The sequence below is a fragment of the Cololabis saira genome, chromosome 20, assembly GCF_033807715.1.
Source record: "Cololabis saira isolate AMF1-May2022 chromosome 20, fColSai1.1, whole genome shotgun sequence".
Taxonomy (NCBI): Eukaryota; Metazoa; Chordata; class Actinopteri; order Beloniformes; family Belonidae; genus Cololabis; species Cololabis saira.
In genome coordinates, this window is record NC_084606.1 from 19,777,972 (window position 1) to 19,797,246 (window position 19,275).

Below are 19,275 nucleotides of genomic sequence, written 5' to 3' on the forward strand. Positions count from 1 at the left end.
GTGTGTATATATATATATATATATATATATATATATATATATATATATGTATGTATGTTTCTTTAGGTGTTCAAAATAAATGAATTGGTCCATCACACATTTAATACCTCACCTATGCCACAATTGAAGCGATGGGTATGTGAGAGATGGGGCAAAATTATTGTTTGCTAGAACAGGAGGTGATCAAAGCTTGTTTGTGCTTAAAGTGAATCCTAAACTATGACCACATCTTCAGGCGCCCTTATAATAATAAGGTTGTTTGTCCAATGATGTTTACTTAGTGAAGGAACAAATTAAAGAGAAAAGCGAAACAGGATGCAGTCATGTACACACACACAAACACACACAACTACACTTGTGCATCTTTGCCCAAGGGACAGGTTTTTCCGGGTGCCGAGGTGTTTTACTTTTAGGAACAATTTTTTCCCCTCTTTTATTTTCATTCACACATATATATATATATATATATATATATATATGTATATATATATAACCCTAATCCTAACCCTGTGTGTAATATTTAAGTATCCTTGATTTTAAAGCATCCTTCAAAACAATTGCTAACAAGCTAAAAACTGTAAAGATAATCAGGCTAGTTTCACAGATTTAGCTGGAGGTTGTATTTACACTTTCTGTATCATGTTTTGTTGCCACTTTTAATTATTCTGCTGCAGCTATTAGTCTAGTTTGGGATTATATTTCAGAAAAGCACTGAATACATGTGGTTGCTTTGCAACACTGCCTAAATATCCACTTTGATGTGGGTGGAAGTTAAAAATGGATGAGCACACACTCAAATATGTTGTTTCCTAAGGACAGTCACACAGGCACGCACACACACACACACACACACAAACACAGCTTTCCTGAGCTACACAAACTGTATGCATACATACAACAGTATGTATGCAGCATTCATCATCTTATCTTCCCCGAAGAGCTCTCAAGTTGACACATGGATTACTTGACATCAACACACCTGTCTCTCTACAATATGAGTTATATATTGGCCTACAAGCAATAGCCAACACAGGTTTGGCATGATGACAGTTACACACACACACACACACACACACACACACACACACACACACACACACACACACACACTGAAAGCATGTCACATTAGTTGTGTACATGTCTTTGCTCATTTCTGTCTTTGGGTAAGAAAGGCCTTTTGCAATATTCTGCCCACAACACATCACTCCCATATTTGCTCGAACTCTGAAGGGATGTGTGTGTGTGTGTGTGTGTGTGTGTGTGTGTGTGTGTGTGTGTGTGTGTGTGCGTGCGTGTGCGCGCATCTGTGTTTAGGGAGAAACAGCAAGAGGGCAGACAGGAAAGACGGGCCATGCGTGTCCATGTGTGTATGTTCTTATTAATTAGCAACAGCTACATGGTTGGGGATCGCGAGTGGCTGCAGTTTGACACTCCAGAGGCTTTCCCTCTCAGCGGATAGGAACAGTCCCACGGAGATGTGGCGTGAGAAAGCTGGTGGAGGGAGGAGGCTGTCCTAATAAGGCAACCCTCAGCAGTGAAACACTCAGAGCCACACAACATTTGAAGCAAATCTTTCCCCCCGAGGGTTTTCAGCAGCTTGAGGAAATGGGGCATTAAAAAAAAAACATATCACACATCCTGACCTTGAAATGATGCAGTTTCTCGTGTGTTTTTTAGTCCGATCTCTAAGGATTCTGTCATTTGAGCATGGTTGTAAAAAATAAATACGGTGAAAGAAGTTACATGTTTGTTTTACATATATTATTTTATTGCTGACATTGCTATATTTTGAGGATGTGGTTTATTAATCTATGGACCCTTAAAGCAGAGAGCACTAACAGGAACAGCAGGGTTGACGTGCCAACCCATTATTGATTTATTATTTGATGACTTGGAATCTGCCACAGACAATTACAACCCTCGGGAAATAAAAGGTGCAGAACTTTTGGATGACTGAAGTTTTGTTTTGTTTCACCACAAGTTGCAGTTTTTCCTTGAACAGGTCTCCACAGTGATCACCTGTTGTCTTCTTAAACTGTCTCTAGCATCTTCCTTTTTCACATCAACCACCTAGATGTCTTTCGCCACTTCCAGAAATCTCTGGTCTTTTTTTTCTTCTGCATGGCAGCTCCATCTCCAGCATCGTCCTACCAATGTACAGTATCCACTCCTCCTTTTTATGTGTCCAAACTATCTCAACCTCTCTTTGTTTATCTCCAACATGCCTAACCCTGGCTGTTCCTCTGCCCTGCTTTTTTTTAGTGCTTAACCATTCTTGTCACTCCTAAAGAAAATCGTCACGTGTTCATCTCTTCATCTAAAAGCCATAAAGAAGGGTTGGTTTTACTACCACCTTGTTAAACCTTTACCTTCACGTACGCTACTCCTCTAGCACATATAACTCCAGGAATGCTTCTCCACCCTCCCCATAGTGCCTGCACTCTCTGTTCACAACAAAGTCTGATTATCATTTTGAAAAAAAAAATGGTTGTAGCAAAAAAATCGGAATTGAACATTAAGACCTACGGTGTGAAGCCTTGGTGATGTAGTGACCCACACCAGAGGGAGATTTCCTTCAGAATGAGTCTGTTGGCAACGATCAATCCCAGCTCCAGGCGCTGCTGCAGTGCCATGGAAAGATCCTTGATTGTTTGCAGGCAGCCAAAAATGGCACGTCTTCCTTCTGGCTGGAGAGACCTTTTACAGCACCCGGAGCACCAGTCAAATATTGTAGACCAGAAACCAGTCAGTGAAGAACAGAACTATAAAGCATGGAACAACGTGCCCTCCAATATCTTACACACGTGTGTGCCGTGATACTGTCATCAAACAAATGTACAATTTTAGAAATGAGTAAGAAGTCAGGAGGGCTCTTTGAGAGGGTACAGAGCTCATGCTCTGCTGGGAAATTTTTTATCAAAGAAATGCAAATGTGGCAAATCTCATGTTCTGTTTAGCTGTGTTATGGTTAAGCCATAAGGACCCACGGTGACACAGTTGTCACACTGCAAACCTACTGTATACAAACCTGTATACAAAGTTTTCCCCAATAATTTGCCATAAAATGTGATCTGATATTCATCTAATTCACAATAACACACAAATACAATGTGCTTCAGCTGATGACATGCAAAATGTTATGATTTCCTTCATCTTTTTTTTAAATGCGCTTATTAAACATTCACAATCAACCCACAGGAGTTCAGGTGATGATGAAACGGTCCAGAGATGTGGTTTGGAGCAACTCTCACTGATGTAAAAAGTAACAACACACAAACAAAAACTAAACTAAAGACTGAAACACTCAAACTATTTGATCTGTGTGCTCTTCTTTACTCAGTCTGCCCACAAGTGACAGTTAGAGACAACTGGAGAGACAGATAAAACTAACAAACAAGAAACAAACAAGTAGAACAGGATCTCTTTTTATGAATAAACCATATGCAAGTCATTGAACAGCCAGGGTGTCCATGGCAACACCATGGAAGACGTTGCTGCTCTCCAATAATAGATACATATATTAAAACATTTTAAAAACAATTGTTTTAAAAATAAGACAGTATGCATGAAGATGTTTGCCAATGACTATTTTGGTGACCCAAAATGTTATGGGGTTTATGTTTTATGAACTGATGACCTAAAAATGACCCCCACTGGAAAATGTGATGGAGGGAGCATCATGATTTGGAATCATCCTCTGGGGAAAATTCTTTTCCCAGAACGGCTGCACAATATTTGAGAAACATGTGATAACATACTTGAAAATGGTCTTTGTGTTTTTATGCTTTGCAGCTTAAATGGACCATTGGCAGTAAGCAGTCTATGAAAACACGAAAAATGAACTGTGATCTACACTCACCAGCCACTTTATTAGGTACACCCGTCCAACTGCTCATTAACAAAAATTTCAAATCACCAATCACATGGCAGCAACTCACTGCATTTAAGCATGTTGACATGGTCAATACTACCTGCTGCAGTTCAAACCAGCATCAGAATGGGGAAGAAAGGTGATTTAAGTGACCTTGAACGCGGCATGGTTGTTGGTGCCAGACGGGCTGGTCTGAGTATTTCAGAAACTGCTGATCTGCTGGGATTTTCACCCACAACCATCTCTAGGGTTTACAGAGAATGGTCCGAAAAAGAGAAAATATCCAGTGAGAGGCAGTTCTGTAGGCGCAAATGCCTTGTTGATGCCTGAGGTCAGAGGAGCAAAACACTAAAACAAAAAAAACCTGTTCTGTTGGTTCAAATAGTTTCTACAATTTTATAATCTACAATTGTAAAAACAGAACACATTTAGGGTTTCAGGATCTTTCTGAGAGACTGTGGCAGGGCTTGATCTGCTAATCTTGTTGGGGAATAACCTACTGCACCAGCAGACAGATGAAACTTTTAAACTTTTGTCCACCAGTACGGTTCATTCGTAGTGGTATCACATGTTATACGAGATCATAATCATTATAATTGAATTAGACAACTAAAACCTTAATAAAAAAAGTGTATTTAAGGAACATTTGATCAAATGGTTGCTTTTTCTCCTCACAGTTCTCATGATTGCAAGAACTTGCTGGACCAGTAACAAAGTCATTAACTTTGAAGAAAATGATGCACAAGTTATTGTATAGAAAATAGTGTTTTAGTCCTATAATGTCAGTACAAATGTGTAGTAGCTAGTTAGTTAATTTAGTTAGTTAATCTTTCAGTCAATTTTAAGCATGAAAATCATTAAGCAAAATAATAAAAATGTACAGGTTTTTCTTTGGTTTATTTTGCAGCTGCAAAATTTCATTATTTCAAAAAGTCATAAATAGGCGGGTGCAGATATGAAAAAAAAGCACCTTACCCCAAAAAAATTGCAACAAAAGGTTTTTCAACAGTTTTCTGTAGCATTAGGTGTCCTTAATAACATACTAAAAGTCTGCCAAAGTATGACCACTAGAAAGGTGTCATTTTCAAGATGGCGTCCCAGATGGTCAAAATCACCCTAAAATGTGTATAGCTCCTTTATTATATACCCTAGACAAGTAATTTTGGTGTCTAATCCTATGTTTATGAGGCCTGGGAATCCACTGGTCTTGTCCAAACTGCAGAGATACACTTACATAATTATGAAATCCAATATTTTGTATTTGCCCTATTGGTGGACCATGCCCACACCCATCATGTCCGAGTACAACGATGCCATGCAGGAATTCAATGAGCTGACCTACACGACCAGTGAGCAACACAAGGAATCGACAGAGGCAAGGATCAAACGAGATCACGCTGACCTGGAGAGAATGAAGGAAAAACTTTCCTTTTGCAAACCATTCTCTCAAGAACCAGCTTTGAGAAACATTGTTACCGGTGTTCAAACCATCAAAGTTGTCTTTGATGGTTATAGTGAAGGTCCTTCTATCAAAGACAATACACATCAGCGGCGCGGGCAACATGCACACCCGGTTATTAGCTTGGATGCAAATACTGAGTTTGTGGGAAGAAAGGATGACTTCCTATCCAGATCCAGTAACAAACAAGGGCTTATTCTTCTTGTCACTGAGGAACTGCAGAAGAAGGGCTGTACTGTCATCAATGCACCAGGGGATGCAGATGTGGACGTTGTCAAGGCTGCAGTCCAAGCGTCACAACATCAGCCCACAACCTTGATAGGGGAAGATACAGATTTACTTGTTCTTCTTCTCTACTATGGTGAGACGAGCAATAGAGGCCTTTATTTTCGTTCAGATAAGTCAAAAGTACCCAAGGTGTATGACATCAGCGAGATGCAAAAGGTCCTGGGTAAAGACTTGTGTTGTCAGTTGATGTTTGTTCATGCCTTCACAGGCTGTGATACAACATCACGCATTTTTGGTGTTGGGAAGAAAACTGCTTTCCAGAAACTTGTGAATGGGGAAACGACCATCCAGGCATGTGCGAATGGATTTGCACTACCAAAGCAAGCAAAAGCTGCCATAGAGGACCTTGGGAGCAAGGCGATGGCAGTCATGTTTGGTGGCAAGAATACCGATGCACTTGCATCTTTGCGCTACAATCTTCTCAGCAAGAAAATTGTGTCTGCGAAGGCATTTGTTACCCCAGAACATCTCCCTCCTACGGAGTCCTCAACGAAATATCATTGCCAAAGAGTTTATTACCAGATCATGGTGTGGACTGAAATGGATAGTGATATGAATCCTGTTGATTGGGGATGGAAATCGGAGGACAATCGTTTTCTGCCAGTTATGACAAAAAAAGCTGCTGCCCCAGAGAGCCTCTTGCAGATGGTCCACTGTAATTGCACAACTGCTTGCCGTACACAACGTTGTAGTTGTAGAAGATATGGACTGCCCTGCATGCCTGCCTGTGGATCATGCCAAGTGGAAAATTGTGAGAATCCACATAATCAAGCATTATGGGAGGAAGAGTGTGATGATGACTAATTGTTACTCCGGAGTGGAAAAAAGAAAATGAAAAAATATAAGTAAGACGGTAAAAAAAAATCACAAAAAACACAAAAAAAAAAAAAAAAAAAAAAACGAAAAAAATAAATAAAAATAAAATAAAAAAGGGGCTAGCGGTACTGAACCTTCACATGGCAGCCCTGTTTAGACTAATTTCACAGTACCACGTAGTAATAATTGATTTATTCCTCATTAGTATAAAAATTAATCTCCAGAAATCATCAGAATGTGAATTGAGAGAAACCTCATTTCCCCATGCATTGTGACATCTTTTTTTATGGCATGTGGAAAAAGGAGATTATGTTTGAAATGTTTTTCTTTGTTTTTTTTCATGTCTATGTACTGCATATTTCATTACATATTCGCTTATAGTCAATTGTTTTTATACATAATTGTACTTCGATCACTTCACTATGATTTGTATATGCTTATTTTAATTCTAGATAATCAAATCATGGGGTTAGACACCAAGATTGCTTGTCTAGGATGAATAATGAGGGAATAATGGTATTTTTAGAGACTGGCGGCGGCCATTTTGAAAATCTGACCTTTCTAGTGGTCAGACTTTGGCAGACTTTTGATATGTTATTAAGTACACCTGATACTACAATAAACCATTGAGAAACCTTTTGTTGCAATTTTTTTGGGGTCAAACCATAACTGCACCCGCCTATAAATGCTCAACTAAAGCTGATAAAAATTCAAAACTTTGACATGAACTGTCTCAATGTTTAAGAAAACCACTCAATTTAGCTTTGTGGGCAAGTTTTTTTTGAAAAAAATCCTTATTAAACATGTAAGCTGCTCTTATTCTGCTCTTATTTGTGTTATCTCGTTTAGGCAACGGTTTAGTCCAAACTGCTGGTTGCTTTACTAAGTGTGATAGCGTGGCGATTATAGACGAGGAAGTGATAGTGGCTGGCCATTGGCTGAGTCAACACTCATTCAGTCATAGTAGAATTACATTTATTCATTTTAATAAACTCTCCTGACGTGGTGCAGGAGATGGGAATATTCAAATGTTTGAGACAGAAACATCTTTCGTACAGGGTCGTAAATATGTTTAGTTGGACATTTTAACATGGGAGTCAATGGAGACTGACCCACATTCGCAGCCAGCTTCAGTGGCCAGTCGAGGAAATGCAACTAATTTTAGTTCAAACGGAAGTTAGAGTTGGTCCTTGGTCAGGACTGCATGCCAGTCAGTCCATTAAGGTTCTGGACAAGTCTTCTTGTTAGAACAGAAGTTGAAGTTGAGTTTCTGAATCTGACTCTATTTGATGTCATAAATGAAGACGTTTTTAATTGTTAATTGATGAAACTGATGTACAGAAGTTCTAAAAACTTGTTTCACCTTTTTTTTGGTTGCAAAACCAGATGTTGCCTAGCAACAGGTGTGAGGTCACAATACTGGTTCTATAACCTGTGACACAAAGACAAAGTCCCCCAGTATTCCACTCCAGAGAGCTCAGCATCACACATGTGAACAAACAAACCTGGACACTTGAGCTGAACCTTTGAGAGAGGATCATTGAAAACTTGGAAGAATGAAAAAGCAACAAACTTCCATGATAAGAAGAAACTGCAGGAACTCCAACGTAACGCCGGACAGAAACAATCTGTCCCAGTTACAGAGAAGACACTGCAACAGTTTCCAGTTGAGGCGAGAGAAACTCCGCCGACATACAGGAGGTGCAAAAACATCACCACTACCAGCTGCTTGTCCACAAGCGTGCACTCTAAAATTCATTGGATGATGAATTTGATGAGGATTTCTCCTTCAAACCAGTGGACTCTGAAACATTTCAGAAAGGTCACACAGACAGTGCTGTGACTCAAGCACTGGAGACAAAAGGAAGTGACAAGGGTTTCGTTACTGCAGACTGTTGTGGACTCCCATATTCACGTTGTTACGGTGATGCCTCCGGTCTGTGGGCACTGCGGAAACGTCACAAGTACGAGCTGCTTGCCCGCTATAGAGGGATTTCTGATATAATAACCAGAAGGAAGATGGCTCCAAGACTAAAGGTGACACCAGGTCTTGTCAGTTTGATGCCACAGAGGATTCGCTGGTGAATATGTTCAGCAAGATGGTCTTTAATGTTTTACAACAAAGAAAGACACGCTACATCTCCAGCAAGGATTCCTCAGGACTGTGGGCCCTTCGTAAAGACCGCAGGTACAAGCTGCTTGCTCACTACAGAAGAATCTCCACAAAGACTTCTCCCAGACACAGACTAGGAGGATGCAGCGCAGATATCCGGTCCAGACCGGATACAACAGATGGGACTATGGAGGTGCTGGTCAGCGTCGACCGCCACATAAAAACTCCTACCATCCCACTTCTGGAGCAGAGAGTCCGACTCCACGGTCCCGAAGCAACGTTTGGTGTCAGGGCCACAGATACCTGAACAATAAAAGAGGCAAGCCAAGGAAGGGAGGACGACTTCATCCCAAACATCAGAGATGTTAACCTGAAAAGAACATTTTGCTAAATAAAAAAACAAATGTTATGTGAAGTCAGATATGAGCCATGTGTCAGATGATTACTACCTTCTATGAAGAGAAGAGTGAATTCAGGGTTGAAAACAGGACTATTATGTTGTATCTCTGTTGTATTTTGCCCAAAGCATTTCACAAACATTTGAGTTTGACCTTAAAAAGTCCTGTGGTTCCTTTAATTTATTCAATTACAATCATTACACTTTAAACCATTATTCGACTTCGTTCCAAGTGACAGCTGGGATATATCCTATTATGCTATGCTAATTAATGTGCTATGAACAAAGATTTTACAATTTTTCAGGATTTTAAAGGACAGGATCAAAGTCCATTTCTCCCCAAACTGATTACACTGATAAGCAGATTTATTTATTTAAGACAAAAATGTGCAAAGTAAATCATTTATTCACCTATGCGCTTCTTATGCATCATTTACTTTATTAGTTTTACAGTCAGGTTAACAGGGTTTCTTAAATGGACGAGCTAACATTCCCGACCTGATTCAGGTCGGGAATGATTCTCACAAAGCACACACTCAAGGGTTTCAACTTTTTCAAACTCTGAGAAGAGCATGATTGGCGAGGATAAACTACTTCTGGATTTGGCCTCCATCTCAAGCTACAGAAGGGTTTCAGAGCCCAGGTTGTACAGGAGTCTAAAAATCGGTACGCCTAGCCCTCCCTTCACCTTAGATTTTTGTAAGTAAGTGTACCTTTGAGATATTTGTTATTCCAGGAATGGGAAAGAATAATTTAATCCAGTTCCTTGAAAAAGGCTGAGATGGGAAAGATTGGGAGATTCTGGCGTGAGATAATTTTGATCAAATTATTTTGGTCAAATGTGGTCATCTATAGATCAAGGTCAAATTCTCCAGCTTTCAATAATTTATAATAAGTAATATTTCATAATAAATCCTGATACAAAATTCAGTAACATCATTGAAATATGTCAATAAAAGAAAAAGCATGTATTTAAAACTTTCCTAAGGCCTACGGGATCCCCCGTGCCGGTAGACCAGTCTGATTTGAAGCTGTTTTTAAGGATTGCTTTTCACCCAACCTGCTAATGGTTTTAAAGCGCTGGCTGATTAGCTGCTGGAAGGGATTACAAATTAGTGAGTTCAGTCTCCGCCGACAGCATTCCTGACAAAATGTGCTGCCAGTTTTAGGCGTTCCACCATCTTATCAGCTGGACGAGCACATTACATTGTAGGAAATGCAAAAGCCTTAAAGCTGTTGATCATAGGGTTGCCACCTTTCAGAAATAGAAATAAGGGACGCCCTGATTTCAGCAGCGCAGGAGCCAAAAGAAAAAAGCCCCTAAACTTCTAAACTGAATAAAAATGTGTTTATTTTATATGAAAAAACTAAATGCTTTGATTTAAAGTTTAAAGTGCATTAATAGCATTGAACTTGCATGACTGTACAGACAGACAACCATACTAGCAACTGAAATATCCTCCTATGCTACGTATGTCCACATCTGCCCGGATGTAGAATATAGATACAGGTGAAGACTATGGTGTAAAAGTTAATTTATTTCAATAATCCAACTAGAATATGGTGTAAAAGTTAATTTATTTCAATAATTCAACTAGAATATGGTGTAAAAGTTAATTTATTTCAATAATTCAACTAGAATATGGTGTAAAAGTTAATTTATTTCAATAATTCAACTAGAATATGGTGTAAAAGTTAATTTATTTCAATAATTCAACTAGAATATGGTGTAAAAGTTAATTTATTTCAATAATTCAACTAGACTATGGTGTAAAAGTTAATTTATTTCAATAATTCAACTAGAATATGGTGTAAAGGTTAATTTATTTCAATAATTCAACTAGAATATGGTGTAAAAGTTAATGAAAATACGGTACAAATCCCGTATTAGTTCAATACGGGACGCAACATTTATTTCTCAAATAAAGGACAATTCCGTATTTTACGGGACGGGTGGCAACCCTAGTTGATCAATACAATTATGATCTCTGAACGAGTAGTAAAAGCTAGGTTTGGAAAACTGGTTATGATTTGGTAGCAGGAAAATGATTTCCCGCCAAGAAAGAGAGCTGCAGCTGAAGCGTTTGCTTTGAGACTGCTGTAGATTTAGTCGGTACAGGAGTGACAAGGGAGGAATACACAAGGATGTTTAAAGTATGTTAAAGTTGTAAAGGACTTGTATGTGAGCAGCATGGCAGCAGTGAGGCGTGTAGTGGGAGTAACAGAGGGGTTTCAGGTGAAAGTGGGACTACATCAAGCACTGGCCTTTAACCCATTCATCAATGTCGATGAATGAGATTAAAAACGAACCCATGAGAGGAACAGCCGGGGTTGGATGTCTTGCAGGAGCTGGAATGAGAAAATTTGGACACATGGAGCGGAGGGCCAGCAAATATAATAATAGACCCATGCTGGAGACGGAGCTCCCAGGCAGCACAAAAAAACTCTTATGGGATAGAATATTTATCTTGTTTGGTCCGTTTCCACATCACTCTCTCATTTTCTTTCACATCATCACCATCTTGAGTCTCTTAGCTGCCATTGCCATGCCATTGTAGCTCTGTGAGGTGTGGCTGGTTACTGTGAGAGCAAGGGCGTGAGATGGTGAGGGCGAGATGATGAATGAAATTGAAATTGATAATTTGACATGAAAGAGAGTATTTGTGCTGCTTTAGGGCTTCTAACATGGAGGAAGATTAGAAGAACACCCTCTACCATGTCAATTTCAATTATAAATGAAAGCATGACAGCTATAAACTATAAACTCAGTCGCCTGTGCCAGCCATCATGTTGTCTTACCCATCTTCTGCAGAAGGACTCCAGAGAGGCGAAGCAATGACAAGACAACAAATCTAATTAGATTTGCATACTAAAGAGCAGAGACATCCAAATGTGGACGAAAGATGGCAGAGGTCCAGTGAAGAATGATCCACTACCAGACTCCAGTAAACATCTGGAGCTGGCACAACATCAAGAAACACAACAGTCAGGAAATACTAATGAGTGTGAGCGTGCATGCAGGGAATTTTCCATGCTTAGCTTTGATCTCAATTACGATAAGAGTTTTTGTCAGAGCACAACCTCCTTCCCTCCAAATCAACTGAGTGGCTGTCACGTATAACATGTTTTTCCATCAAGTTGACATGTTTTATGGTTGTGAGGTATTTATAGAAAATTTGTCATGAATTATGCAAAAACATCCATTCCATTCATGCAACAATCCTCAGTAACGTTTAAAGTGATTGCCAATATAAAAGGTTTAAAATAAGATCATGTGTTGTTTTGAAGCTATTTGCGGCCCGAAGTCTTAGCTTCTAGAGTAAATAATTATATAATGTTGTTGCTGAGCCACAATAACCAGCAATATAAAGAGAAAATGTCATCTATTGTGAGGAATGTCTGTTCAGGCTGCCTCCATCAAAGTGGATAGATAGTAGTTGCTGCACGTGTCATATCTCAACAGCTACGATTACCTTGTTGACTATCCAAGCAATGTCTTTCAGACACTGTCCTTTTAATGGAGTATCACATGTCCCTACTAAGACACCCGTTCTCATTTTCATCCACTTTGTGGATTAAAGTTTCACATCTCTCCTTTTGCCGTCCTTCTCTCGTCAGTAAACCCAACCAGGATAAATTATTTTATTTCTGTGTTTTTATTAGCATTTGATGAATGAAACACCGAGCTGCAGCTTCTAGTTATGATGCCACTCATGTTTCCAGCCGGCTGCCAGTAGTCTCTTAGTAAGAGCTTTTCCCCAGAAGGGTCATGGTCGTCCCAAGGAGAGGGAAGGGATGTAGAACTGTTTTGGTGCATAATGTTAACCAACTAATAATAAATAACTCTGTATTCAGATTTGTTAAACCTGTCTTCCCACTAAAGTTGTTATCCGTAGTTCTCAGGTTGGTTATAATCAGTGTTTGAATGTAACTAAGTAACCTAAAAATTACTCAGATTTTCATCTGCTAGACCAGGGGTCGGCAACCCGCGGCTCTAGAGCCGCATGCGGCTCTTTAGCGCCGCCCTAGTGGCTCCTGGAGCTTTTTCAAAAATGTTTCACCTTTTTTTCCTTTTTTCCCCCTTTTTCTTCTTTTTTGCTTCTTTTTTTCTTCCTTTTTTTCCTCTTTCTTTCTCTTTCTTTTCTCTTTTTTTTCTCTTTTTTTCCTTTTTTTCTTTCTTTTCTTGTTTTTCTTGCTTTTTTCTTCTTTTTTTCCTTTTTTTCCCTTTTTTCTTCTTTTTTTCTTCCTTTTTTTCTCTTTCTTTGTCTTTATTTTCTCTTTTTTTCTCTTTTTTTCCTTTTTTTCTTTCTTTTCTTGTTTTTTTTTTCTTTTTTCTTCTTTCTTTCCTTTTTTCCACTTTTTTTTCTTCCTTTTTCCTTTCCTTTTTAATCTCGACATTTCGACTTTTTTCTCAACATTTCGACTTTTTTCTCAACATTTGAACTTTTTTCTCGAGATTGTACTTCAACATTAATCTCAACATTTTGACTTTTTTCTCTAAATTTTGACTTTTTTCTCCACATTTTGACTTTTTTTCGACATTTCTCCTTTCACCATTTGTCTTCATTCTAAGGCTGATACAAGACCTTTCATTTTTTACGGCTCCAGACATATTCGTTTTTTGTGTTTTTGGTCCAATATGGCTCTTTCAACATTTTGGGTTGCCCACCCCTGTGCTAGACGCTAGTTGCCTTCCCGTCACTGTTTTGTATCCTCTCTGCCTGCTGAACACCACGTATATGAGCTCATGAGAGATACAGTACGTGACTCACAGGACAAGCTACAGTACCAGCTGCTGATGACCTAATATACAATGGATTTAACAGTCAGTAGCTTATAAACAGCGCAGCCTTTATTTACATTAATAAAATGCACACACATTGATGTAGAAGTGTTATAGATCTGGAGGCTGATAGTAAGACCCTGATAGGGATCTTTTTATTGCACGATGAATACATTTTATACTATATCTATTTATAGAAATGACTTTAATGGGAGAGGTAGCAGACCGATTTCACAGGAGAGGCTTTTCATTACCGGATCTGGCACGGTTATGTTTCCTGCCCCGATAGGGAAGCTTTGATTCTCATTTGTATTTTTTTTTTTTTTTCAGTGCATTTCCTGTCTTGACAGTGGGAACTTCCTGACAGCGTCTACAACAAGTGTCTCTAGAGTGGATTTTTCTTCTTCCACTACTGTTGTAATAACAATGTACGGAGACAATATTCAAACAAACTAATCCTGCCATGTAGCACATGTAGGTCCATGTGTTCACAAGTACATCTTGACTCATAAGTAAATTTAATAGACAAACCACTAAAAAAAAGACTCAAGCACAGACGCCAGATTAAAGAGGTTTAATTATAGCTGTTATCTGCACAACACTGTTAGTCAGTGTAGGTCTGAGTGACATGAACAAGACAATAATGACTGACTGGGGAATCCTGGGAACTGTAGTCTAGGCCGGTGATCAGTATAGTGGAGAAGCTGACCTGGGTAGAGGAGGAGGAGGAGGTTTGACGGTAATACTCAAACCCTGATTCAGTCTTTCCGTCTCCTCTTAGGGAAATTTCTCCAGCAATAGTAACAGCTGAGCCAAAAACATAACGTCTTTGTCCTGCTCTTTAGAACATCTGTATTGTGAGGTCGGATGTAATATCATCCACATCAAAGTTTCTAGATAATCATACAGGTGACAAATTAGTGTTTCTTCTTAAAGTCGACAAAAGACACAATAATAAACTATATTAAAACATTTTTAAGAAGTTATATTTGGTGTAGAATTGTTTGTCTCAATAAGCAACAACTCCACTTCATTCTATTATCCACTAATCTCAGAAAAATCTTATTTGGGGCAAAGTTACATCTTGTGACTGATTATATACATATATACACACACACACACACACACACACACACACGTATGTGTATTAGAATAGAAATTGTGAATGTTTTTGATTTCCATAATAAACGATTCAACCAAGGGGGGGTTTCTGTGTATTACTTCGTGTGTCTTGCAATTAAACCAAATCATTTTCAAACGACGTCAACACGGCCTGTGGCGCCCTCCAGCGGACTGATACGGAACCACATGCCACCTGTGGCCGGACTGAAGGCAAAACTGATGAACGTTTTGCAGCTTTTCAGAAATAGCTCGAACACACAAAAGAAAAAAGAAAAAGCACCGTGCGTCAAAGTCAGGTCCCTATGAGACGTCCATGAGATTTTCCATAGTCAGTTTTATAAGATAACTACGGTATTTCCTTTTAATGACCTTCATTTGTTTTAATAGCCCAATTGTTTCAATTAACAGTGAAGGACATTGATGTATTCCCTCCAAACTGAGTACTGAGAGTCATAAGTGTAGGGGTTTCATTGGTTAAGAATACTTAGACAAAAGAATGGTGATTGAGATATTTTTAGTATTTCTGAATACTAGTTTGCATCTCCAACTGTACATATAATAGCCTGTTTTATGTGACAGTTTTTTTTTTTTTTTTTTTTTTAAATTCAAATGCATTATATGCTCTTAAAATATCTTCAATTACTTATCCTCTCCTTAATGGACCTAAATATATCATTTTTTTGTTTAAACATGCAAACTTCCTTCTCTTTTATGCCACTTAGTTTTCAACTGTTTACTCGTAATTTCAAAAATCAGGTTATTTTCAAAATGATCCAAACACCACTTAATTTGCATAATTCCTAGATTGTTTGCAAAATGACACATCAAAACACACACAAAATTGCTCGTTATCATTTAAACAGTCTTCAGTGATCAGACACTAATGCAGCCAGTTTTACACCGATAAAAACACATTTGTAAAAACACAAAACCACCCAACCCACAACATTGTTCATGATTTGTTTGAGATATAAGGAGAATGTACACAAATAGGCCTACTATAAACTTACCGAGCTGCAGAATGAATATTTCAAGTATTTATTTCAATACTTATAGAATCTTTAACCATAATTAGTTACAGTAAACCAACCAACAATGAAATCCATGAAACAAATAAAATCTGAAGACAAAAATTACTGCATAAAGTACATACACTTTGACTCTGGAGAAAAACTACTGTGAAAGCAACATGAATACCAACTATTCATCATCTCTCTGACTGGATCAGGCCATAAGAGATCATCCATATCAAAGGCTGTCTTCATTGGAAAGGCACCGTTGGAAGAAGTGCCTCATGTGAAGAATCCACACCTGCACAGAAGCTGCTTCGATATGATCACAGGCCTGTTCCATGGCCTGAATGAGGGGAAAATGGTCATAGGGCTGCAGGTTGTACCTTCCACCGCCATGCTGGGGGAAGGATAACACACACCTCAGGAAGGGAGAGTATGGGGAAAGGTATAAGACTTCAAATTCAGGGTGCTCATGGCACCAATTCTGGACCAGAGCAGCCCGATGGAATGAGACGTTGTACCGCATCTGGTCCGCTTGGTTCAGTGCCGTGACAATCTCCTGCAATCTGTCAAGAAATGCAAGTATTAGAGATACATTATAAAAGGTCCCAGATTGGTGCTGGAAGACCGTATTTTGTGTAATAGCAGCATAAAGGGTGATGTTGACAGAGACTCATTTGACGTTATTGAAAATATGGTCATCATCGAGTGAACGCAGGGCCCCTTTCCACTTTGGTGTCCTCAACACTATATTAAAAATAAAAATAAAAAACACCCTACTGTCAAATGTCACAGTAAACAACATTGATAAGTACAGCAAGCTTCACTTTCCATGTACTGTGGTTGGTTTACCTGTTTCCATCAGTGTCCATGGTTGACAACATGGTTTATAACATGGTTGATAACAAGGTCAACAAGTGTTGCACGGATTTCTTGAGTCACGTTTCATCATCGTCTTCTTTGTTCAGGTTCCATCAATTCTTTCTCTACTTTTTCCTCTTTCTTCCTCTACCTGTGTCAGGGGTGGTTGTTTGAGGACCCAGACGCAGGAGAGCAGGAGGCAGGAGTTCACCAAAAAACAGGGTTTATTTAACAAAAAAGCAAGAACCAAAAACGCTGCAGAGCAGGATTAACCAAAACACTAGAGCAAAAACCGAAAACCTGAACAGGACACATGGAGGAAGGAAACAGTGCAGACCGACAGGGAGCAGGGAAAGACCAGACCAGATATACACAGGGGATAACGAGACACAGGTGCGAACAATCAGGGCAGATGGAAAACAGGCGGGGCAGAACAGAAAACACAAACTGGGGGAAATGTCAAACCCTGACAACCTGGGCCTCCTCCTTATCATCTTCATCCATCATCTCCTCTTTGAGCCCCCTTCTTCTAGCTCCTTCCCTTTTTGTTGAAGACAGGTGATCTCACCTGCTTTATAGCAGAGCTGAGTGCTGAGCACACGTGCGTCCACGCCTGGTGGATGTGATTATCCAACTCGTTCATTAGTGTGGTCAGGGGCGAAAATCCCGGGGGGGACAGGGGGGACAAGTCCCCCCCATTAGTAAAGCTGTCCCCCCCTAGAATAATTTGAGACAGAATTAATAATTTAGCAGTAGTATTTAGTAGTGATGCACCAAAATGAAAATTTGTGGCCGAAACCGAAATCGAAAATAATAATAAACAGTAAAATCTCATTACACTTAAAACAAGAGTCATCACCAGAAAAATAACTTATTTGACAATTTTCACCTGTTTCAAGTAAATTTTCACTTGAAATAATTAGAAAAATCTGCCAGTGGAACAAGATTTATCTTATAAGCAAAACAATCTTGTTCCACTGGGAGATTTTTCTACTTATTTTAAGTGAAAATCTACTTGAAACAAGTGAAAATTGTTGTTTTTTTCCAGTGATGAGTCTTGTTTTAAGTGTAATGAGATTTCTTTTAACTAAAAATGAGACATTTTAACTAGAAATAAGACAAATATTCTTGTTAAGATTTGGGGTTTTTGCAGTGTATTATGTCAGATGTGCTGTATTATTGCCACCTTCCACCTTATACCATTGTTTTCTTTTGCTCTAAGAAAGGTCTTCTGCCTGTTTGCGAGATAGAGTTGAAAATGTCAAAATGCTGTATTAAAGGAAGGCTAAAACTTTTATTCCTTGTCCCCCCTTGGATTTATTCTCTAAAATTTTACTGTTTATTGTCCCCCCCAACTATGAAACGGGATTTTCGCCCCTGAGTGTGGTCATTGGGCTTTGTAATGACAAGGAAGTAACTTCACAATCCTCATCTGTGTCTAAGGTGTGAAAATGTGTGTAGAGCTTTACAAATCACTGTGTGTAATGTTGTGCAAATCTGTGGAGGTGTTTTGCTCCTTAGAGTAGAATTTCGCAAAATGCGTGGACATTTTTTATCTTAGTGTGTAAAAAATGGTAGACTAGGAAAAAAAAAGGAAACGATCTTTAAGTATTACCACTGCACTGTGTCAAAAAAAGCAATAAAAAAAAGCATCGTAATGTATCTAATTTGGACTGAAGTGTATGTGTGTGTTTGCGTGTGTGTTGGAGAGAAGGAGGCGGGGGACACGCACTGCTGTGACTGAGCATCTCTTCACTCGCCCAGGCAGAATGAAACATGCGCTCCTGCGCCTTGTCGCCAGCAGCACTGCGCGTTTCCCTGCCAGAGCAGCATGCTGCTCAGCCCCGGCTCCGGCTCCGCAGCAACCTGAACTCTCGGACGCGTAATTAGACGGCAGAGCAGCGCAGCGCCTCATCAGCACCTGTCCCCACTCACAGAGAAGGTAAGTTATTTCTCAAGAGGAATTTGCGTCAAAAACAAGGGGGAAATGCAACTGGTTGCTCACGTTTGGATAATAAAAAAGAAAAGAAAATGCGGAGGGAGTTCTTGGAGAGTTGGCACACGCAGAATAAGCTCCAGGCTGCAGTTTGCGTTTCAGTATTTTCCCCTCCTTTTAAAAGCTCTCTTTCTCTTCTGGAGTTCAAAGCGCGTTGGCGTTTGTTGTTTAGCGTAGTTTCCTGTCAGCAGGGGACGTCTTGATAAACAATGCAGCTCTGTGATTCATGCTTATTGACACTGACATTTCAGCTCTGCCAATTAATCTGCTAGTGATCTGGACAATCACAGGTCCTTGGTGATGCAGCCTGTCTGTCTGACGCTCCCGCTGCGGTTTGAACAGGGAGGTAATCACGGATTTCCTAACTGTTTCAAGCAGAAGATTAAAAGGGGTGTTTACAAAAAGGTGTAAAAGACGAAAAAAGTGATTGTTGCTGTAGACAGTTAACTGTTTTTAGAGCATCAGAGTGATATGTTGGTCATTTCTTTCATGTAAAAATGGCTTTATGCACAAGGAGAGTCCAAGATTTGATTTCTAGCTCCTAATCAAACCTATC

At 39.3% G+C, this 19,275-nt stretch overlaps 1 protein-coding gene across 1 annotated transcript in view; it reads left to right on the forward strand.

Moving 5' to 3' along the window:
- Positions 1–18,578: 18,578 nt before the first annotated feature.
- The window catches only part of rin1b (Ras and Rab interactor 1b), a 52,609-nt gene continuing 51,912 nt past the window's right edge, over positions 18,579–19,275 (forward strand). Inside the window, exon 1 of the mRNA XM_061710524.1 lies at positions 18,579–18,665. The gene's annotated coding sequence lies outside the window, so the exon portion shown is untranslated. The remainder of the gene's footprint in view (positions 18,666–19,275) is intronic.